Genomic DNA, 20,276 nt, shown 5'->3' with positions numbered 1-20,276 from the left:
ATCGCCAGTCACCATCCGCTTCAGAAACGGATCGATTTTGTTGCGATTCAGCAGCGATTCACATGCGTCGATACGGTCAAAGATGTTTTTTTGCGTCATCGTGTGTGGCACCCATACATCGAGCTTCTTCGTGAATCCAAGCTTCTTTAAATGGTTAATAACGGTTTGATGACTTATCCCCAGCTCTTGGCCGATGCTACGGCTGCTACTATGCCGGTCTTTCTCGGCTAATTCAGCGATTTTGTCGCAATTTTCGACGACAGGCCTTCCGGAGCGTGGCGCATCTTCGACGACCTCTACACCAGAACGAAAACGTTGAAACCATCGTTGTGCGGTGGAAATGGAAACTGTATCGGGTCCATAAACTGCACAAATTTTATTGGCAGCTTGAGATGCATTTTTGCCTTTGTCATAGTAGTACTGTAAAATATGTCGGATTTTCTCTTTATTTTGCTCCATATTTGTGACACTATAACTCACGAACGACTTAACCAAACAAAATACTGTCTAGGACTATATTATAGCGTGCAAAAATACCTTTCCAACAAGCTATAGTATGACCCGGTACAATGAATACAACTAGAACTACGCGCTTACAACGACACCTCGCGGAAATATCGCAGGACTTTTTGACAGCCTAATATAAAAATGGATTTCTGTCTGTCTGTCTGATTCTTATGGACTCGGAAACTACTGAACCGATCGACATGAAAATTGGTATGTAGGGGTTTTTGGGGCCGGGGAAGGTTTTCGTGATAGTTTGAGACCCCTCCCCCCTCTCTAAGGGGGGGCTGCCATACATATGAAACACAAATTTCTACATTACTCGAGAATTAATCAAGCACATACAACCAAATTAAGCATCTAGAGATTTTAGGGTGCAATAAATGTTTCTATGGTGGTTAGATACTCCTCCTCCCTCTCTTAGGAGGGGGGGCTGGCATACAAATGAAACACAAATTTCTACATTACTCGAGAATAAATCAAGCAAATGTAACCAAATTAGGCATATGTAGGTTTTAGGGTGCAATAAATGTTTCTATGGTGGTTAGGTACTCCTCCTCCCTCTCTTAGGGGGGGCTGCCATACAAATGAAACACAAATTTCTACATTACTCGAGAATAAATCAAGCAAATATAACCAAATTAGGCATATGTAGGTTTTAGGGTGCAATAAATGTTTCTATGGTGGTTAGGTACTCCTCCTCCCTCTCTTAGGGGGGGCTGCCATACAAATGAAACACAAATTTCTACATTACTCGGGAATTAATCAAGCAAATGTAAAAAAAAGTATTTCGTCAAAACACCATAACGGCTAAATAAATTTTGCAATGTACTTTTTGAAAAAATAGTTCCTTTTTTCATTAATCGCGATTACTGTGATAATTTTTCGATTTATTCATATTATGGTTTTTGATTATTCGATGCAAAATTACTCGATTAAAATTACAGATATTCGATTATTTAAATTAATCGAACGAATAACCGACGTGTCTAGTTTTGCGATTGGCACGATGGCATTTGCGCTAATCTTGATCATAATAAAGCAACGCAACCCTTTTCGAGGTTATTGCGATTAACGGACAGAATTTATTTCGTTTATTTAGTCACCAAGAAAGTAAATGTCGTTCTATAATTTTGTATGTGAGTGGTTGTTTTTCCAAAACTTTCTCCACTAAGGCTGCGCAGCTGCGCTTATCTCAAGCATGAGAAAGTAACGCAACTTCTTTCGAGACCATTAATATTAACAGAAGCGTTTCTTTTGAGAATAGCGCAAAATGATGGGAAGTGTTGATATTGCTTCAAGTTTCAAGTCACCAATGTATGGCTCTGTATCCACTGAGACAATACTAAATAACATGTAGCGTGATATTTGATAGTTGCAAGTATTGCCATTGTTGTTTTTTTCCATTCGGTTGCCAAAGAAACATTGATAGTTATGAGATGTGGAATAATGATGCTGGTGCAACAAGTATAAAATTGCCTGTAGTCGAGTGTATGTCATTTGCGAAAAAGTCCAACCGGAATAGCGTTCGAGGTAAATTTTCAATGCATTGGCATGAAACAAAGTGCGACATGCGATCAGCTTGTGTATTGTCCTGCGAGGGCAAGAATGAATCATCGATCAATTATCGTCAACTGATTCTACAATAAAAAAAACCATTTCAGGGCGACCAAACCATTCTACTAAACAGTTATTTCTAAAATTTCGTAGCATTCTAAAATAACATCCGAAATTATTAACAAGCTTGAACTTGAATAAAATAACAGCGTAGCTCTACATCGTGTCTCCAGACTTTATGGACGAATCAGTAGAGCGGGTTTCAAAGTGTAATCCACATTTGTCATTCCAAATGCTGGAAGCTATTTTAGACGTAAAAAAATGAGAAAAATTACCAGCGCTTCTGGGTGATTTGAGTCAATTCTTTTTTTTCTATCATTTTTCAGGCCTATTTGAAGTCCTCCAAAATTTATCGAGTACATAAACTTGAATTTTCAGTTAGTGTCCATCTTTCCCGTCAAGTGTCTACCCTTCCCATCGTAACTATTTAACTAAGGTACACGCTTTCTCTCGTTTTTGCTCTACCCACACAATATACGAGTTTTTTTTGGATACCAGTTAATGTATGAAAGTGATCTTTTTAAAAACGTTTACCAGAATTAAAATACCTTCTAATTAAATATAGCTGTAAATAGTACATTCGAGTAAACGTTGCATTCGGGTAAATGTTACATTTGGGGTAATGTTCACTCGGGTAGATGTTCCATTCGGGTATCTGTCGCATTTGGATATTTGATACATTTGTTGCATTGATTAGAATTCGGGGAATGCATTTCGGGTTGCTGTCGTTCGGATAACTGTCTTTCGGGTAAATGTGACACAATCGGACAATGGCCAACTTCATGTCACTTTGACAACCCCGATTTTTTTTCCAATTTGGCTGAGATTAGTTACTCCACCCGGCGATCACACCAGATATTGCACCTTTATATTATCAATTGTTTATTGTATGTCTGATAATGTTTGCACCATCGTACAAATAAGGTTCACGTTTCACCTGAGTATACAATGCTTTGGTTTTCTTGGTATGCACGTAAGCTACAATTTGTTATATGAACTGAACTTCAAACGGGCTGAAGAGTTGTAGTGGTAGAAAGAATCAGGAACCATTCATTATAAATAATTTCTGTTTTCATTTTTCTTGGAAAATTCGTATCCTCTGGTTTTCGTGTATCGATGTTCAGAAATGTATATACAAATTTATCAATAAAACCGTCCCTACAGAAATAGTTTGTTTGGATTTTATAGTGAAGTGATTCCAATGTTTATTTATATGGAAGGGAAAGGGGATTAGACAAGTGTATTTGGGGAAGTGTAGCTGGCTATATGAAACCATCAGTACTTCTTGATAAAATATCGAGAAATGTTTTGCGCGAGTGTACCCTTTTGAATCTCTCAATCAGTAGCCAGTCCCATTGCAAAATTTCCATTACCAACGTATTCAATGCTATATCCTACATGATAGAGATGGTAAAATCCGTATCAACGATTAACCCTTTGAATCAGACTATCGTTGAAACTTTGGGGATAACAGAGTGTAGCAATCTTCCAAGTCATGTTTGACATGTTTTTCTGTAGCGCTGACCCACATTAATAGAAATTTGACCCCCTTCCTGTTGACCGATTGATCTAAAATTTGGAACACACTTTTATTCCTGTAGTCATTATAAAATTGCGTTTTTCATGATCTTGAAAATCCAAGATGGCGGCCGCTACAAAATGGCGGATCACATATTTTCTCAAAACTGCATCGATATAGGTTTTCCAAAACCCAATCGATTTGGGTATCAAATGACAGGGCTTGACTAGTAAAACCCAGTTATTCATGAAAAATGCAAATCCAAGATGGATGCCACAACCAAATGGCGGACTACATATTATGTCAAAACCCCGTTAATATGGGTATCAAATGAAAGGGCTTCACTAGTGGAACACAGTTATTTATGAAAAATACAAACCCAAGATGGCTGCCACTACAAAATGGTGGACTATATATTTTCTCAAAACTTCATTAATATGGGTATCAAATAGAAGAGCTTGACTAGTAGAACACAGTTATTCATGAAAAATGCAAATCCAAGATGGCTGCCACTACAAAATGGCGGACTACATATTTTCTCAAAACCCTATTATTATGGGCTTGAATAGTAGATCACAGTAGATCATGAAAAATCTAAATCCAAGATGGCCGCAATCACAAAATAGAAAATTACTTTATTAAACGGTTTTATTTAGCTTGAACTGTTTGTATGTATATTAGTATGTATGTAGGGTTGTCCCACATTGATAGAAATTTGACCAATAGGAACTGACCGAATTTATAAAATACCTTTATCTCTGCTGTCATTTTAAAACTGCTTATCTTGAAAAATCCAATTTGGCCGGCGCTACAAAATAGCTGATTCCATATCATCTCAAACAAAAAGGTTGATTAAGATATGTGTATCAAACGAACGAACTTGACTTGGAGAACACTATGTATTTTCTGCAATCCACTCAATATCGGTATAAAATGAAATTATTTGACTGATAGAATACATTACGATGGTTTTATTGTAGAGAAATATTTTAATGAAACAGATAATGTACTAAAAACTAGAAAATAAAATAAGTAAAAAAAACTTTAAATTAAACGGTTTAATTGTGATTAAACATAATAATGTACTAAAAGCTAGAAAATAATCAGGCAAGTAGCAGTTAGCAGTTTTCACACCTTTCCTTCATTATTCCAGGGCATTTATAAGACTAAAATAAATCCAGGAGACCTCATTTAGTTGTACAAAACAACGATATTATCAGTGTTAGAATATGGAAGTTTTTGCTTCCGATCGGCTGCCAGGATTCATATTCTCAAGCTGGAGAGGATACAATATCGTTGCTTGTGTATAGCCATGGGGTGTTTGCATTCGACACATACGATGAGTCTCGAAGTATTGGCAGGAGTAACCCCGCTTACTGTTCGGTTCACAGAATTATCCTACAGATTTCTCATCCGTTGCAAGATCATGAATCCATTGGTGAGTGATAACTTCGAAACTCTACTCCAACTGACTCCTCAGTCAAGTTTTATATCTTTATACCATGAGTACCTTACCCATGAAGTGCACCCTTCATCGGGCATCTCTAACCAAGTTGGCCTCCCATAGTTTTGCAATTCCTCTGTCATTTTTTATCTGTCCATGCGACAAAAAATCCATAGAATCCCAGATCATCAACGCTACGATTTTATTTCGCCGATATTTTCAGCAAAATATGGGAAAGTCTGATCTGATGAAATGTTCTTTACTGACGGTTTATTCATAAACGGGTCTACTGGTTTCGGCATCTTCAATGAAAATTCGAGTGCCTCTTTCAAATTCAGAGATCCTTGTTCCGTGTATATCGCTGAACTGGGTGCGATATACTATGCTCTAGGGATCATTGAAACACTGCCCATCGACCATTATTTTATTTTTTCAGACAGTCTCAGCTCAATAGAGGCAATCCGCTCAATGAAAGTTGTTAAACGCTCATCTCTTTCCTAACAAGAATAAGACATCTATTGAGTGTTTTAGTCGAAAAATTATTCAAGATTACCTTAGCATGGGTTCCCTCCCATTGCTCGATTCCGGGGAATGAGAAAGCGGACTCGCTAGCTAGGTGGGCGCTTCAGTAGGCACACTTTTTGAAAGGCAAATTACCTATGACGATTTTTTCACATTCCTCGTCAGCACACACTCGTAAGTTGGCAGTGTAGTAAGTGTAGTGAAGATGAGTTCGGTCGTTGATTACACACGATTATTCCTAAGGTCTCAACGAGTGCATGGTTCAAGGGATTGAATGTAGGTCGCGATTTCATTCGCGTGATATCTCGACGTATGTCTAATGACTACAACCTAAACGCGCATCTTTATCGCATTGGGCTCGCAGCAAACAATCTTTGTGATTGGGGCGATGGCTACCACTACATTGAGCATGTTGTCTGGTTGTGTATCCGGTTCCATGCAGCCCGTTCTCAGCTTTCCAGAGCATTGAGGGCACTAGGCAGGCAATCGGATATCCCCGTCCGGGATATCTTAGGTAGCCGTGATCCTGATTTTCTGCTTCATCTATATCTGTTCCTCAGAAACGCCGATGTCAACGTTTAATGATGTTTCTTCCGTTGCATACCTGTATCATATTCCTCCTATCCGATCGATAAACTTTTACTTAGTCGCGGCAATACATACACATACCCTTTTCAGATACATGGGCCGAAGGTTGTGCAGCCACTGATCATTCACCAAGAGCTGATGATTGTACCGCTAATGGCAACTCTACACGAGCTGATGATTTTGCTAGCTAGTGAATTTAATTTTTAGGAATTATATCTTCAGCTTTCGCTTATAATCAGATAAGAGTGTATAGATCACGTTGGCCATGCTTCACTGTCAATTTTTCGTAAATTTGGAAAAATGTCGTCGAACGAAAAAGAGCGTCGTGAATTAATCCTGTGCACTCATTTCGAGAATCCGCAGTTGTCACATCGGGACATCGGTAAGATGCTGGGAATCGTCCAATCCACGGTCAGCAGAGTACTAAAACGATACTTCGGTCCAGCGGACCAAGCAGCGGGAGGGCCTGCGTACATACAAGGTTCAGAAGGCTCCTAACCGCGACGAAAGGCAAAACATGGTGGGGAAGACGCGAGCCCGGAAGCTGTACACCGAAATGCTGACGAAGTCGCATTGTCTGGTAATGGACGACGAAACCTACGTCAAAGCGGACTTTCGTCAGCTGCCGGGCCTGTTGTTCTTCTCCGCAGAGGACAAATTCAGCGTTCCGGGGAGATTCGCAAGCAGAAACTATCCAAGTTTTCCAAAAAGTACATGGTGTGGCAAGCGATCTGCTCTTGCGGATAGCGGAGCGCCCCCTTCGTGATGAACGGCACGGTAAACGGGCAGGTTTACCTTAAGGAGTGCCTACAGAAGCGCTTACTACCACTATTGAAGCAGCACGAGGGCCCGACCATCTTCTGGCCGGATCTCGCTTCGTGCCACTATTCAAAGGACGTGTTGGAGTGGTACGAAGCCAACGGGGTTACCTTCGTGCCAAAGGAAATGAACCCGCCCAACGCGCCGGAACTTCGCCCAATAGAGAAATATTGGGCGATTATGAAGCAGGCCCTCCGGAAGAACCCAAAAGTTGTCAAATCGGAGGCGGACTTCAAGAGAAAATGGATTTCTGTTCAAAAAAAACTACAACCTGACGTTGTACAGAACCTTATGGACGGGGTAAAGAGGAAGGTGCGAGCATACGGGCTTGGGCTCGAAGTATGAATAAAAAGAAAATGCCAAAAGTTGTTTAATAGTTTTTATTTTACTGTCTAAAATTTTCAAAAGGATCGGTCTACTGGGCGAATTTCTACAGCGTTTTTTCCGTGATGCAATTTGATGTGACACACCCTTTATCTTGGATTCCTCGAGTCGAGAAAGAAGCACCACGCTAGATATGGCGTACAGACTAGGGGGGCGTTGTTGATTAATGGTCAGCTGCATCCCAATAGGAAGTATCCCATGTCGGGCACACGTACAGAGCATTGAAGACTGCAACATCCCAATTATGAGAACACTTGTAATACTAACCTTTTACTACTAACTTTTTTTACCCTTTTTCCGTTGGAGAAGTTCTTCACAGACGAAAAATCAACGCTCCACGTCTTTGGTTTGAATTTATAAGGTGTCTCCCCTTAAGAATGTCGAGCTTTATTCAGAATAAAAATGATGTTTGTTATTCGTTACTTTTTCTTATCTGAAGAAAAATACAGTCGAAGCATATCGGTTGCTAGTGGAAGCTTATGGTGAACATATCAAGGATGGTTTCGGCATTGCAAAAGTGGTGATTGCGATCTGCAGTACGCATAAAAACCCCTATTCTCCAGACCTGGCTCAGTCAGATTATAACCTTTTTGTTTCAATCGGACATGCGCTTGCAGATCATGTTAGCGAAAAATGTTAAATTGGAAAGGAATCCACAATTTGCCTGCGAGATGGGCTAAATGGGTCAAATCAAACGAGGATTACTTTGAACAAAATATTTCGAGGTTCTTCTGAAAGTTATGTAATTTATTCAACGAAAAAAAAGACTTACATTTGGTAAATCAGAAAGATAAAATAAGTTTTTGCAAAGAAAATTGCACGTTCGTAGTTATTTTTAATATTGTAATTTGTGACAATTTTTTGAAAACGCAGTAAATGAAACGTTCCGAAACCAGTTCAGTCATGATTGACGCGGTGCATATTTTTTCAGATCGAAGATGTTCCACATGTCTTGAGCGAAGACAAACTGACGACATCCGAATTGAATTCCGTACTGTCACACCAAAAATTACGCTTGACATACGGTAGAATGCGTGCGCTTGGTGCTGCATGACTTACAGTGCCACCAACTTGTCCCTGCCGATCATCCGCCTCACTCGGCGTAATTGATTACTGGCTGTGGTCACACATTGACGGCAAAATTGTTTCGGGGGTAGACATCTTAATGACGGGGCACCCAACTTTGGGTCCACTTTTGGGGCGATTGCTTGACAAAGGCGAATCATGGATACGGATACAATAATAACGACGTCAATAACGATAGATGTGTACAGATGGCAAAGTTTGGCTGAGTCGTGCTCCGGAAAGAAGGACTGCTGCTATCGATATAGAGTTAGAGTGATTAATATTTTATTTTATCGACATTTGTTCTTTGTTGAGTGGCACGATGCTTACGACGGAACTAGATTAACAGTCCGATCAAATTGCACGACGCAATGAATACTCTTCGTACAAGTTAAGCATCGTCATTTTATATTTCCATTAAAAGTAGTATCATTGAACTGATGCAATCGTCGTTATTCGAGCGAGAAACCTCAGAATACGATACTGCACATATTGTTCATCGACTGTGAAACTTCTCTGATCTTGCTCGATTAAATCAGTAGCTGAATCTGTGGTTTTGTGGGAAACACCGGAGAACCTAAGCAGGTTACAATTTCAATAACGTCTTCTCACAGCCGGTGTCTATTTAAACTTGCTTTACTTTTGATCGCGGCAATGCTGTCCGTAGTGACGCCACCATAACATCTAAATCACGCATATCAAATAAGATTATTTTAAACAGATCAGTTTATTTGTGTTCGATGTTGCATTGCATCTGGTGCCACTAAAGCGAGATATGAAATCTGCCAGTTTGTATACATCCATTCGACATGTAAAAATAGATTCATTCGTCGCGGGAAACGCAAATTCTCGTGTCAAGGTGTTTTTATCTAGCAGTGGAAGCTAAGACCTCTCGGTCGCATAATCGAACTGTTTCAGCAGACTTTCACTGTTCACACATTGTATCACAACGATGTTTTTCGTAGACTGCTCAAACAGTGTGACAAACATACCCTCCTGTATCGGACTCGATACTCCGAAAATGATTGTTTTTATCTCGCTAATTAGAAGCAGATGAGGCTGATCCTCGCTTCATCATTCCTCCCATTAAACTCAAATGTAACGGAAAGGAGATGCCGGTCACCACTGGCTACTGGGTGTATCGTCTTCTTTTTTCCCAAGAGAATTCCGCGAGCCAGAAGGGAAGCATCATTAATTCGCTACAAATAAGACTCAAACCGACAGTCAGTCAGCTCTCGGAAATGGAATACAAAAATACGCAATACGAGAACCAACCGTTTGGAAGTGCCCGTTTAGATTTCAGCCAGCAGCGACTGTTCAGATAGTTCAGATGGTCTTGACTCGGGTCGTAAATTTCACTTCTGACACTTGCAAATGCGGAGACGTTGTTCATCTCCCACCCTATCTGCGGAAAAGAATTATTCGCCACCAGTTGACGCTATCGTGTGTCCAATTGTGACAATTTAATATTGACGGTTAAACGAAAACGCTCGGTTGTTTATTATTCAATTCATCTTTTGGTAGTGCCATTCCAATTTGATTCTGGCAATAGAAGCGTTTATGAGACGCAGAAGAAAATGTAACTACCCAATTAATCGAAGGTCTGCGCGTTGAATCGTAATCGGATGTCGAAACAAAAATAAATAATGAAAAAGGAAACAAATCATAAGAAGGGGACTGGAGCAGGAAAAATAGAAACTTAGAGAACAATCATGGTATGTTACTAAGGATAGAAGTCTCAACCATGTGCTAATATAAATGACGTATGTAAAACATCGTTGAGACGGCGAAGTTCTCCAATGAACGTTAGTTTTATTGAAGAAGAAGACACGGAAGTAATAGGCGTGTGCCATTGGCACGGCACGTACCACGGCACGACAAAATTCTGTACCATTTGGTACGGCACAGAGCTGTGCCATGGTACACTTGGCACAGTTGGCACAGATTGGCACAAATGGCTCTAATGGCACGAATGGCTCAAATGGCACAAATGGCACATTTGGTACACTTCCGAATCGCGCTAGGCGACGAACTTAATAATAGAAATTCTACGCCTTTCTTGTCATCACAACTTTATCTCTGCTATCATTATAAAACTGCGTATTTCATTGTCTTGAGAACCCAAAAAATGGCAAAAAATGAACCCAAAATATGGGTATCAAATGAAATGGCTTGACCAGTAGAACGCAGTTATTTATGAAGAATGCAGATCCAAAATGGCCGCAACCACAAAATGGCACCATATATTTTTTTTCCTAAAGCCCATCAATATGGGTATCAAATGAAAGGGCTTGGCAAGTAGAACACAGTTATTTATGAAAAAATGCTAATAAAAAATGGCCGCCACCACAAAATGGCGCCATATATTTTTTTTCAAAACCTCATCAATATGAGTATCAAATTAAAGCAGCTTGACTAGCAGTTATTCATGATAAATGCAAATTCAAAATGACCGCCACCCAAAATGGCGCCATCAATATATTTTTTTAAAACCCCATCAATATGAGTATCAAGTGGAAGTCGTCGAATATACAGTATATACAGACATTTGAGCACCTCCGAAGTCGAGTTTGTTTTGATAGAAATAACCTGGCGCCAATAATATTGCAACACGACAACGCTCGTTCACACACTTCGCGTGCAACTGAGGCTCTGAAAAACCTGAAGTTTGAATTGATTCCACGAATTCCCCGTATTCTCCCGACCTTGTGTCTTGCGATTTTTTCTCCTCTACTAGTGAGAGAGACCTTAAGGATAATCATTACAGCTCTGACAATGAGGTGATAGCAGCTATTCCGTCCTGGATTCCAGAAGAGTCGGACGAATTAAAAAAAACTGAAAAAAACTCTGAAAAACCTGAAGTTTGAATTGATTCCACCAATTCCCCGTATTCTCCCGACCTTGTGTCTTGCGATTTTTTTTTTCCTTTACTAGTGAGAGAGACCTTAAGGATAATCATTACAGCTCTGACAATGAGGTGATAGCAGCTATTCCGTACTGGATTCCAGAAGAGTCGGACGAATTTAAAAAAAACTTGTTACACGTTGGGAGAAATGTGTAATGCTTAGAGGGTGTTGAACTATGTCGAAAAATAATACATGTTTTGAAGGTTAAGATTTATCTTTTACCCAACCTTGCTATTTGTTTTTGTTCGTTTTCTACAAGCGTGTATGTGCATTATTTATCAGCCTACACCCTTATGTTATTGAAAAAATCCTTCTGCGCATATGGTCGAATTTTAACAATGACGGAGTTATTTTAAAACTATAAACAATTTTCCTAACTCTATGGTTAGTAACAGTTCGGCTGAAAAGATCATAAGGTTGACGTCTAGATGGCGCCTCTTGCAAAAATCTACTTGACTATCACGAAGTATCATCTTTCAATGGATACGTGTCAAAATTTGACAGCAATCGGTCGATTGGTTCGTGAGCATTGAGAGTGAAGCAACTTTTGTTATTGTGGAAAAAACGAAAAAATCCGAATTTCGTGTGTAATTGCATTAATTGGGCTTCGAATTGCTTCCGCATCCACCGTATTCCCCAAATCTGGCCTCCAGCGACTATTTTCTGTTCGCAGATCTGAAGAGAATACTCGCTGACAAGAAATTTAAGACCGATGATGAAGTGATTACCGAAACTGAGGCCTATTTTGATGATAAACCGAAAGAGTGCTATAAAAAAGGTATCGAAAAGTTGCAAGATCGCTATAAACGCCTCGAAGGCAATTATGTTGAATAATAAAATTGAATTTTGCAAAAAAATAGTTTTACTATATTATCTTATAAACTTTTCAGCCGAAATGTTAAGGTGGAAAACCGATTACTCGCGGTGGACTCGAGTTAAGAAGGGTGGCATATTTTTTTATGGAAAGGATGGGGTATAAGAGAATTGTTACAATGTTGAGAACACACTCAATTCTTAAATCTATTCGTATATCTATTGTATGTTTACATTTCAACTAATTTTACTGTTTATAGCAAGGGAGCCAATTGCTCGCTTGTGAAGATTCCGGATGTTAGACAACTGCATTCAGCATTTTTGGAAGACAATAAAATAGTTTATAAGCACACTCTTTTCGGGTGACTTTCGCCGGTTCTGTTCTCCCAAACTACGTGAAAGTAGAGAATGTTTTTTTTGTGTACCTGTTTGTACCGCGGGTTTACCATTGCATCAATTGCAAACTTAAACTTGGACATTCTTTCACCCATTGTGGCAACAAGTTTCGTTGTGGAAGATACACCTCGCACGAATAAACAACGGCCACAAACGCAAAATAAACATGATTACTTATATCAACCAAATTAACGCTGTTTAACCGCTCTACAATTTGTCCTTAGACACCCAACTCCTTACGCTTGTCTTTTGAAAATTTCTCTATAATATTTCCAAACAAATCCTGGCGATTTCTAGTGAAGGATAATTAACCTTAGAATTTGAAGTATCTGAAAAACAAACAAAGAAGAAAAAGAAATTAAAAAAGACAATTGTCTTGAAGGTCGAAAAATAATGAATTTCCGTGATTTTTTTTCCAGGTCTTAGGAATTAAGTCAAGTGTTCGGGTATTTTGGTTATTGTTAAAGTTATATTTGTAGGTGTATTTATCATTTTTAGAATTTACGAATAATGATTATTACGCTGTTGACTGCTGGAACCACCAGTAGTTTCGGTTCAGAAGTAACGGGGTGTCGCAGAACGATGAATATTTTGAAACTTTAGGACAATACCTAAAGCATTACATAGGGGTTTTTAAAAATTCCGAAAATTGCCAAAATGGCGACCATTTTTGCTAAAAATGAGTTATTTTTCATGATAAATCGCAGTTTATAAGTTCATAAAAAATCGAAAAAATTAGATGTTAAAGCGGCTATGTAAGGATTTAGATAATTCATTTTCACATGCTGATAAAAGAAAACTCAGCCAAATCGGTCGATTAGATCCTGAGATATCGATACCACCAGTTGAAAAACATGGTTTCGAGAAAAACACGTTCAAAAATTCGTACAGTAATACTTAATATATCCCTTGAGGTGACCTCATACTTTCAGCTGTAACTTAAACAACGGCCACAAACGCAAAATAAACATGATTACTTATATCAACCAAATTAACGCTGTTGAACCGCTCTACAATTTGTCCTTAGACACCCAACTCATTACGCTTGTCTTTTGAAAATTTCTCTATAATATTTCCAAACAAATCCTGGCGATTTCTAGTGAAGGATAATTAACCTTAGAATTTGAAGTATCTGAAAAACAAACAAAGAAGAAAAAGAAATTAAAAAAGACAATTGTCTTGAAGGTCGAAAAATAATGAATTTCCGTGATTTTTTTTCCAGGTCTTAGGAATTAAGTCAAGTGTTCGGGTATTTTGGTTATTGTTAAAGTTATATTTGTAGGTGTATTTATCATTTTTAGAATTTACGAATAATGATTATTACGCTGTTGACTGCTGAAACCACCAGTAGTTTCGGTTCAGAAGTAACGGGGTGCCGCAGAACGATGAATATTTTGAAACTTTAGGACAATACCTAAAGCATTACATAGGGGTTTTTAAAAATTCCGAAAATTGCCAAAATGGCGACCATTTTTGCTAAAAATGAGTTATTTTTCATGATAAATCGCAGTTTATAAGTTCATAAAAAATCGAAAAAATTAGATGTTAAAGCGGCTATGTAAGGATTTAGATAATTCATTTTCACATGCTGATAAAAGAAAACTCAGCCAAATCGGTCGATTAGATCCTGAGATATCGATACCACCAGTTGAAAAACATGGTTTCGAGAAAAACACGTTCAAAAATTCGTACAGTAATACTTAATATATTCCTTGAGGTGACCTCATACTTTCAGCTGTAACTTTCCAACGAAATCAAATACCGAACAATTCTTTCGAGACAACATTTCTGAGGACATAAGCTTCCCAAAAATGCAAAAAAACGATTTTTTCGAGGGTCACCCCTTAAAGTATGAATGTCTACTGTGCCATGTTCCGTGCCATGGCACGCCTTTTCTGTGTTATTTTTGTTTGGCACGGCACGACCCCTGTACCAAATCGCACGCACTCTACACGGAAGACAAACTCATCTTTAAGTGACCCTCTTCCAAGGCAAAGCTACGTGAAAACAGATCATACACAGAAGTTAATGAGCAAACAATTGGGTCATTTGCGTCGAATTAGATGTGATTACCCAATAATTTTGTCTGGACTTTGTCATTTTATTGACCATCCTACGAACATATTGTTTGATGTAATTTCCTCCTTCAAGAGAAATACATTTTTTCCAATGTTTTTTTTTAACAGTTTCGTAAAGATCGTTACATAAGAACTATGTTAAGTGTTCATTTTATAAAGTTTTTTTAATGGCTGCCAATTGTCATGAGCTTTATGTGATGGTACTTTCATTATAACAAATTTCAGACTTTTTTGTATACAGCCAAACCTGTTCTTGTGCGATTTTTTGACGTAGAACTATGTCTTTCAGGAAGGATGCCAAATCAGAAAACAGGTCACATTTTTATGAAATAAAGTTAACGTTAATAACTATTTTTGCTGCGAACGGATTTTAACGATTTGCATAACAATCGAATCGGAAATTTTCTAAGATTTGTTTGATATGATATACATTACTATCCCATAGTCTGTATATGGATTAAATTGATGAAAATTGGAAGCAATCTCATTTCCCCATACATTTGTTCTGTCCATTTGTGTGCTCTCACGAACAGAGCTGTCTATAACGAGCATTATAGACAACTGTCTATAACGAGTATTATCGACGAGCAACGAAGAGGAAATCGTAAGATTTAAAGTCTCCGTGAACAAAGGAAAAGAAGAAGAACGAAGGGGAATATTTGCCTAGAGTTTCTGTTGAGAAGAGCGCAAAACGGAGATAAGAGTGTGTGGCTGTATATGCAGCCATAATGATAAATTTAGACAAGGAGGGAAGATAGCGGGAAGGAAATATTTGCGCTAGGGTATTAGTAATGGATCTCTGCTGAGGCAAATATTCAGTCTTTTTCCAAGCAGTTGACATTGTTTGTTTTCCGTCATCATAAAGGCTTCGTTGGTGCCTTTCACATTGCATCAATGCATTGAACTGACGCTATGGCGAAGCAGGCGTTAAGGTTGTGCGCCAAAACATTATTTGCATATAATGCTACTCTTTTCGAGGTTGTTGAGATAAACAGAAAGAGATTATTTCGTTTATTTAGTCACCAAGAAAGTAAATGTCTTTCTGGAATTTCCTATGTGATTTGGTTTCGCTTGCCAGTAGCAAAACTTTCTCCACTAAGGATGACGGCTGCGTTTGTCTTGAGCATGAGAAAGTAATGCAACATTTTTTGAGGTCAGTAATATTAACAGAAGCGTTTCTTTTGATAATAGCACAAAATGATGAGAAGTATTTATATTCCTAGTCACTTCAAGTCACCAATGTATGGCTCTGTATGAATGCTATGGCGAACGCTTGTTTGGCACTTGGTTTACGTTGTACCTAAGTGGTGCGGACTCAATCCACTTCATTTTCAAGCAAATTCATGCATGTTTTCAAGCGATTTCTTGCAATAAATTCTTAGACCACCAGAGATGCCAGATTTACAAATATGTTTGTGAATTTACAGACATATCTGAAAAACACTTTTTATTTTTGTTGTAGACTTTGGATATAATAATATTTCACAGGTTTTTGAAAAATAAAAGGGCTCTATTCATCACATCAAAGATATTTGACTCACCATATGCCATTTTTCCATAGTTTTAATACAGAAAATTATTATATTTAGTTTATATCAATACACATGACGTTAGACCAGCGATACTCAACCTGCGGCCCGGCAGTCTTTCTGGTTGGCCCATCTGGTGTGTGTGAAGTTTGGAACTCATACACATAAGTACTTTTGCCCTGACATCATTGCAGACGAAAGAGAGGATACGGTTATTCACAATTAATGAAAAATTGCATTCTCTGCAGGTAACGAAAAACCTTGAACGAAAATTGTCTCTGGTAATTATTTTTTGTTCTAGATAAGATTGTTTTGCTGAAATGCAAGGAGATTTATTGAAAAATAGTTAAGCTAGGGTCAGGACTTTGTCTTCTAAGTATTAAAACAAAATCGAATAAAAATTTTCATTCTATTCTCAACAATTTACATTCGCTTTCGGGTCTGCTTATGACGAAATATGGGTTACTGTTCGTTATTGTTACCACAGACATGGTTCATGGCCGTGTGGGGATCTAAAACTTGTATAGCCTTGCATGGCGGATGGAAAATATACACTGTATTTTCTTATAAATTTCATCAACGACAAGACCGCAAGCCTTGGTGGATGTCCAATATATCAACGAAGAAATACTGATTTTTATAAAAATTAACAACGCGTATGTATGTGTATGTATGTATGTGTAGATCGTTGAAACATTTAAACACACTTACGACACATAAGTTATTAAGTGGTCCGAAATATCAATTTTTTCCACTTTTTCCCAAAATTGACAAATGAAAATTAATAACTTTTGAATCACTGAATCGATTTAGATGATCGACATATAAAATTGAAACTATTGACTTAGCCTTTTATTAAAAAATATTTAACATTCGAAAAAAATAATTATATTTTATTAATTATTGATCGTAGTCGTTTTTTATTTTTTTTATGACTTTGGACTAGAGGGCGCTATATTTTTATATTTTTTCTTGAAAGCTGAGGATTTTTGCATAACATATCTCGATATCAGAGATGCTATTTTTATGTTTTTTAGATATGATGTTTCAAAGTAATGGTGGTTCGAAAAATCATTTTTCCCCCTTTGTCCAATTACTTTCTGCAAAAAATCATAACATTTGAACTACTGAACCGGTTTTGATGATCGATGTATTAAATTGAAGCCAATAAGCAAAATTTGAAAAAATATCACACTTGCGGGAAGGATTCTAGTAGCATAGTTCTAGTTTAGTCACATATGAATATTGATCGAAGACTTAAAACATGTTAAATTTACAAATTTATAACTTAAAAACGATAATTATAACATCTCTGATATCGAGATATGTTAGGTAAATAATCCTCAGCTTTCCATAAAAAATATAAAAAAAATATAGCGCTCCTATCTTTAAACGAGAAAACTATGAAAAAATAAATCAATCAATAATTACAAAAACAAGAATTAATTTTTTTCGCAAAAGTAACATTTTTCCAAAGAAAAATAGCTCGTAAGCTTCAATTTGATATGTCGATGATATGAGTCGGTCCAATAGTTCAAGAGTTATGTTTTTGTAGTGGGAAAAATGGGGAAAATTTGTTTTTCGAAACATCGATTAGTTTTGAAAAATCATATTTCAAAAACGAAAAAAATAGCATCTCTGATATCGAGATATTTTATGTAAAAAATTCTCAGCTTCCAAGAAAAAATATAAAAAAATATAGCGCCCCTAGTCCAAAGCCATGAAAACATTAAAAAACGACTACAATCAATAATTACGAAAATAGGATCCATATTATCTGCAAGTTCAATATTTCTCAATTAAAGCTCATTGGCTTCAATTTGATATGTCGATCATCTAAATCGGTTAAGTGGTTCGAAAGTTATAAATTTTAGAAAAAAGTCATTTTAGGAAAAAGTGGAAAAAAATAATGATTTTTTGGATCACCCTAAAATGGAAATGGGCACCCCAATGAAAAAATAAAAAAATACGAGTCTAATGTTTTGCGATAAAGAATAATATTACCACTTTTGACGAAGATCTGAGAACAAAATACAATCTTACGTGCATCACGATGTACAAAGTATTCATGAATATGTGAAAATTAACGTTAAAAGACATTTCTATAGATCTGCACACTTTTACAGACTTTTCCACATTTTTAACAGACATTCACATGTTTTTACAGACTTTTTTTAAAAATGATCTGGCATCTCTTCCTTCCACTTTTTATCGAATATTTTCAAATCGCAGGAGTAAACATTTACGTGACTCTGACTTCGTTTGTTTTTATTTCGTTCGGAAAAACGTTATGTCAAAGAGAGGGGACATTAAAAAGGCGTAGCTCAGTGAAAGGCTGAGATGCTCTTTCAGAGATCTAATGGTTAATCAAACAATTGACGGAAAAATGTAGTTCGTTCATTTTGTTATTTTATTTTTTTTTGCCCCTGACAACAATACCTCTTTTATAGTGTTGATTATCATAAGAAAAATAACACTCCTGATCGTTGGATCTCTTTTGACATTTCAATTGGATCTTTTTTGACAGCCGTTTTGATTCAGTCCGCACTACCTAGCGTTGTACGAATGATGCGTAAAGGTGCGATTCCACTGAGGCAATACTAAAAAACATATAGCATAATATTTGATATTTGCAAATGTTGTCATTGTTGTTATTTTCATTAGGTGCCAAAGATATAGGGTTGGGGAAAAAGAAATATCGAATTTCTGATCGAAATTTGACACTTTATTTAACATACTTAAAATTATCCAATTTAAGTCAAATATGCGCCGTTTTGTTCGCAAACTTGTTGCCATTTAGAAGGCAACTTCATTATCCCCCCTTCTTATTTGCAAAAAAACTCAGACAGCCAGTTTTCGCAAGCCTCTTTTGAGGCCAACTTAGTATCACCAAGAGCGTTTTGCATGGACCATGGACCGTTTTGCATGGAAGATGATAATCACTTGGAGCCAGGTCCGGACTATACGGTGGGTGCAATAGGACATCCCATCCGAGCTCCCGTAGCTTCTGGCGGGTCATCAAAGATGTGTGAGGCCGAGCGTTGTCCTGGTGGAAAACAACACCATTACTATTGATCATTTCTGGCCGCTTCTGGTCAATCGCCTGCTTCAAACGGTCAAGCTGCTCACAGTAGAGAACCGAGTTGAGGGTCTGACCATAGTTGAGCAGCTCATAGTGGATGATTCCCTTCCAATCCCACCAAACGCACAGCAAAACCTTCCTGGCCGTCAATCCGGGCTTGGCGATGGTTTGGGCCGGCCCACCGCGCTTCGACCACGACTTTTTTTCGCTTTAGGTTGTCGTACGTGATCCACTTTTCACCACCAGTCACCATCTTCTTCAAAAATGGGTCGAGTTCGTTCCGTTTCAGCAGTGCATCGCAGGCGTTGATTCGGTCTGAAAGATTTTTTTGCGTCAACTCGTGTGGCACCCATATATCCAGATTTTTTTGGAATCCAATCTTCTGCAAATGGTTCCAAACGGTTTTATGGTCTATACCCAGTTCCTGGCCAATCGAGCGAGTGCTCACATGACGGTCTAATTGGATGATTTCAACGATTTTATCGGTTTCCACGACGATTGGCCTACCAGTACGGGGTGTATCTTCGACAGCCACTACACCAGAACGAAATCAATCAAACCACTGTGCTGTGCGAATCGTTACGGTATCGGGTCCATAAACTACACGAATTTTTTCGGCCACCTTCGTTGCAGTTTTACTTCGCAGGTAGTAAAAACGTAAAATATGGCGAATTTCTCACTTGGTGGACTCCATCTTTGACGCGCTATAACTTGAGACTGAAATGGACAATCACAACACTGTCCAAACGACACTTGTAGCACAGATTGTCGTCTTTGAATAGCCGTATAGTATGACCCGATGCGATAAGTACAACACAAGATATGTTTAAGTGTTGCCATATATTGACAATATACGACATTTCTTTTTCCCCAACCCAATATACAGTTTGAAAAAAAATATATTTACATTTCAAAAATGACTTATTCAAAAAAAATGTAACCCTTGAACGTTTGAAGGTGGAATTTAAGTGGCTATTATATGTACAGTGGGGTAAAAATCGTGATTTTTG

At 37.8% G+C, this 20,276-nt stretch overlaps 1 protein-coding gene across 1 annotated transcript in view; it reads right to left on the bottom strand.

Annotated features, from left to right (window-relative positions):
* The window catches only part of LOC129780616 (ras-related and estrogen-regulated growth inhibitor), a 36,591-nt gene that overhangs the window by 3,132 nt on the left and 13,183 nt on the right, over positions 1–20,276 (bottom strand). The gene's annotated exons all lie outside the window — the stretch shown is intronic.

This window comes from Toxorhynchites rutilus, chromosome 3 (genome assembly GCF_029784135.1).
Source record: "Toxorhynchites rutilus septentrionalis strain SRP chromosome 3, ASM2978413v1, whole genome shotgun sequence".
In the NCBI taxonomy this organism is placed as follows: domain Eukaryota; kingdom Metazoa; phylum Arthropoda; class Insecta; order Diptera; family Culicidae; genus Toxorhynchites; species Toxorhynchites rutilus.
Note: the sequence above shows the minus strand (reverse complement) of the source record. Positions and strands in the feature narration are given on the sequence as shown.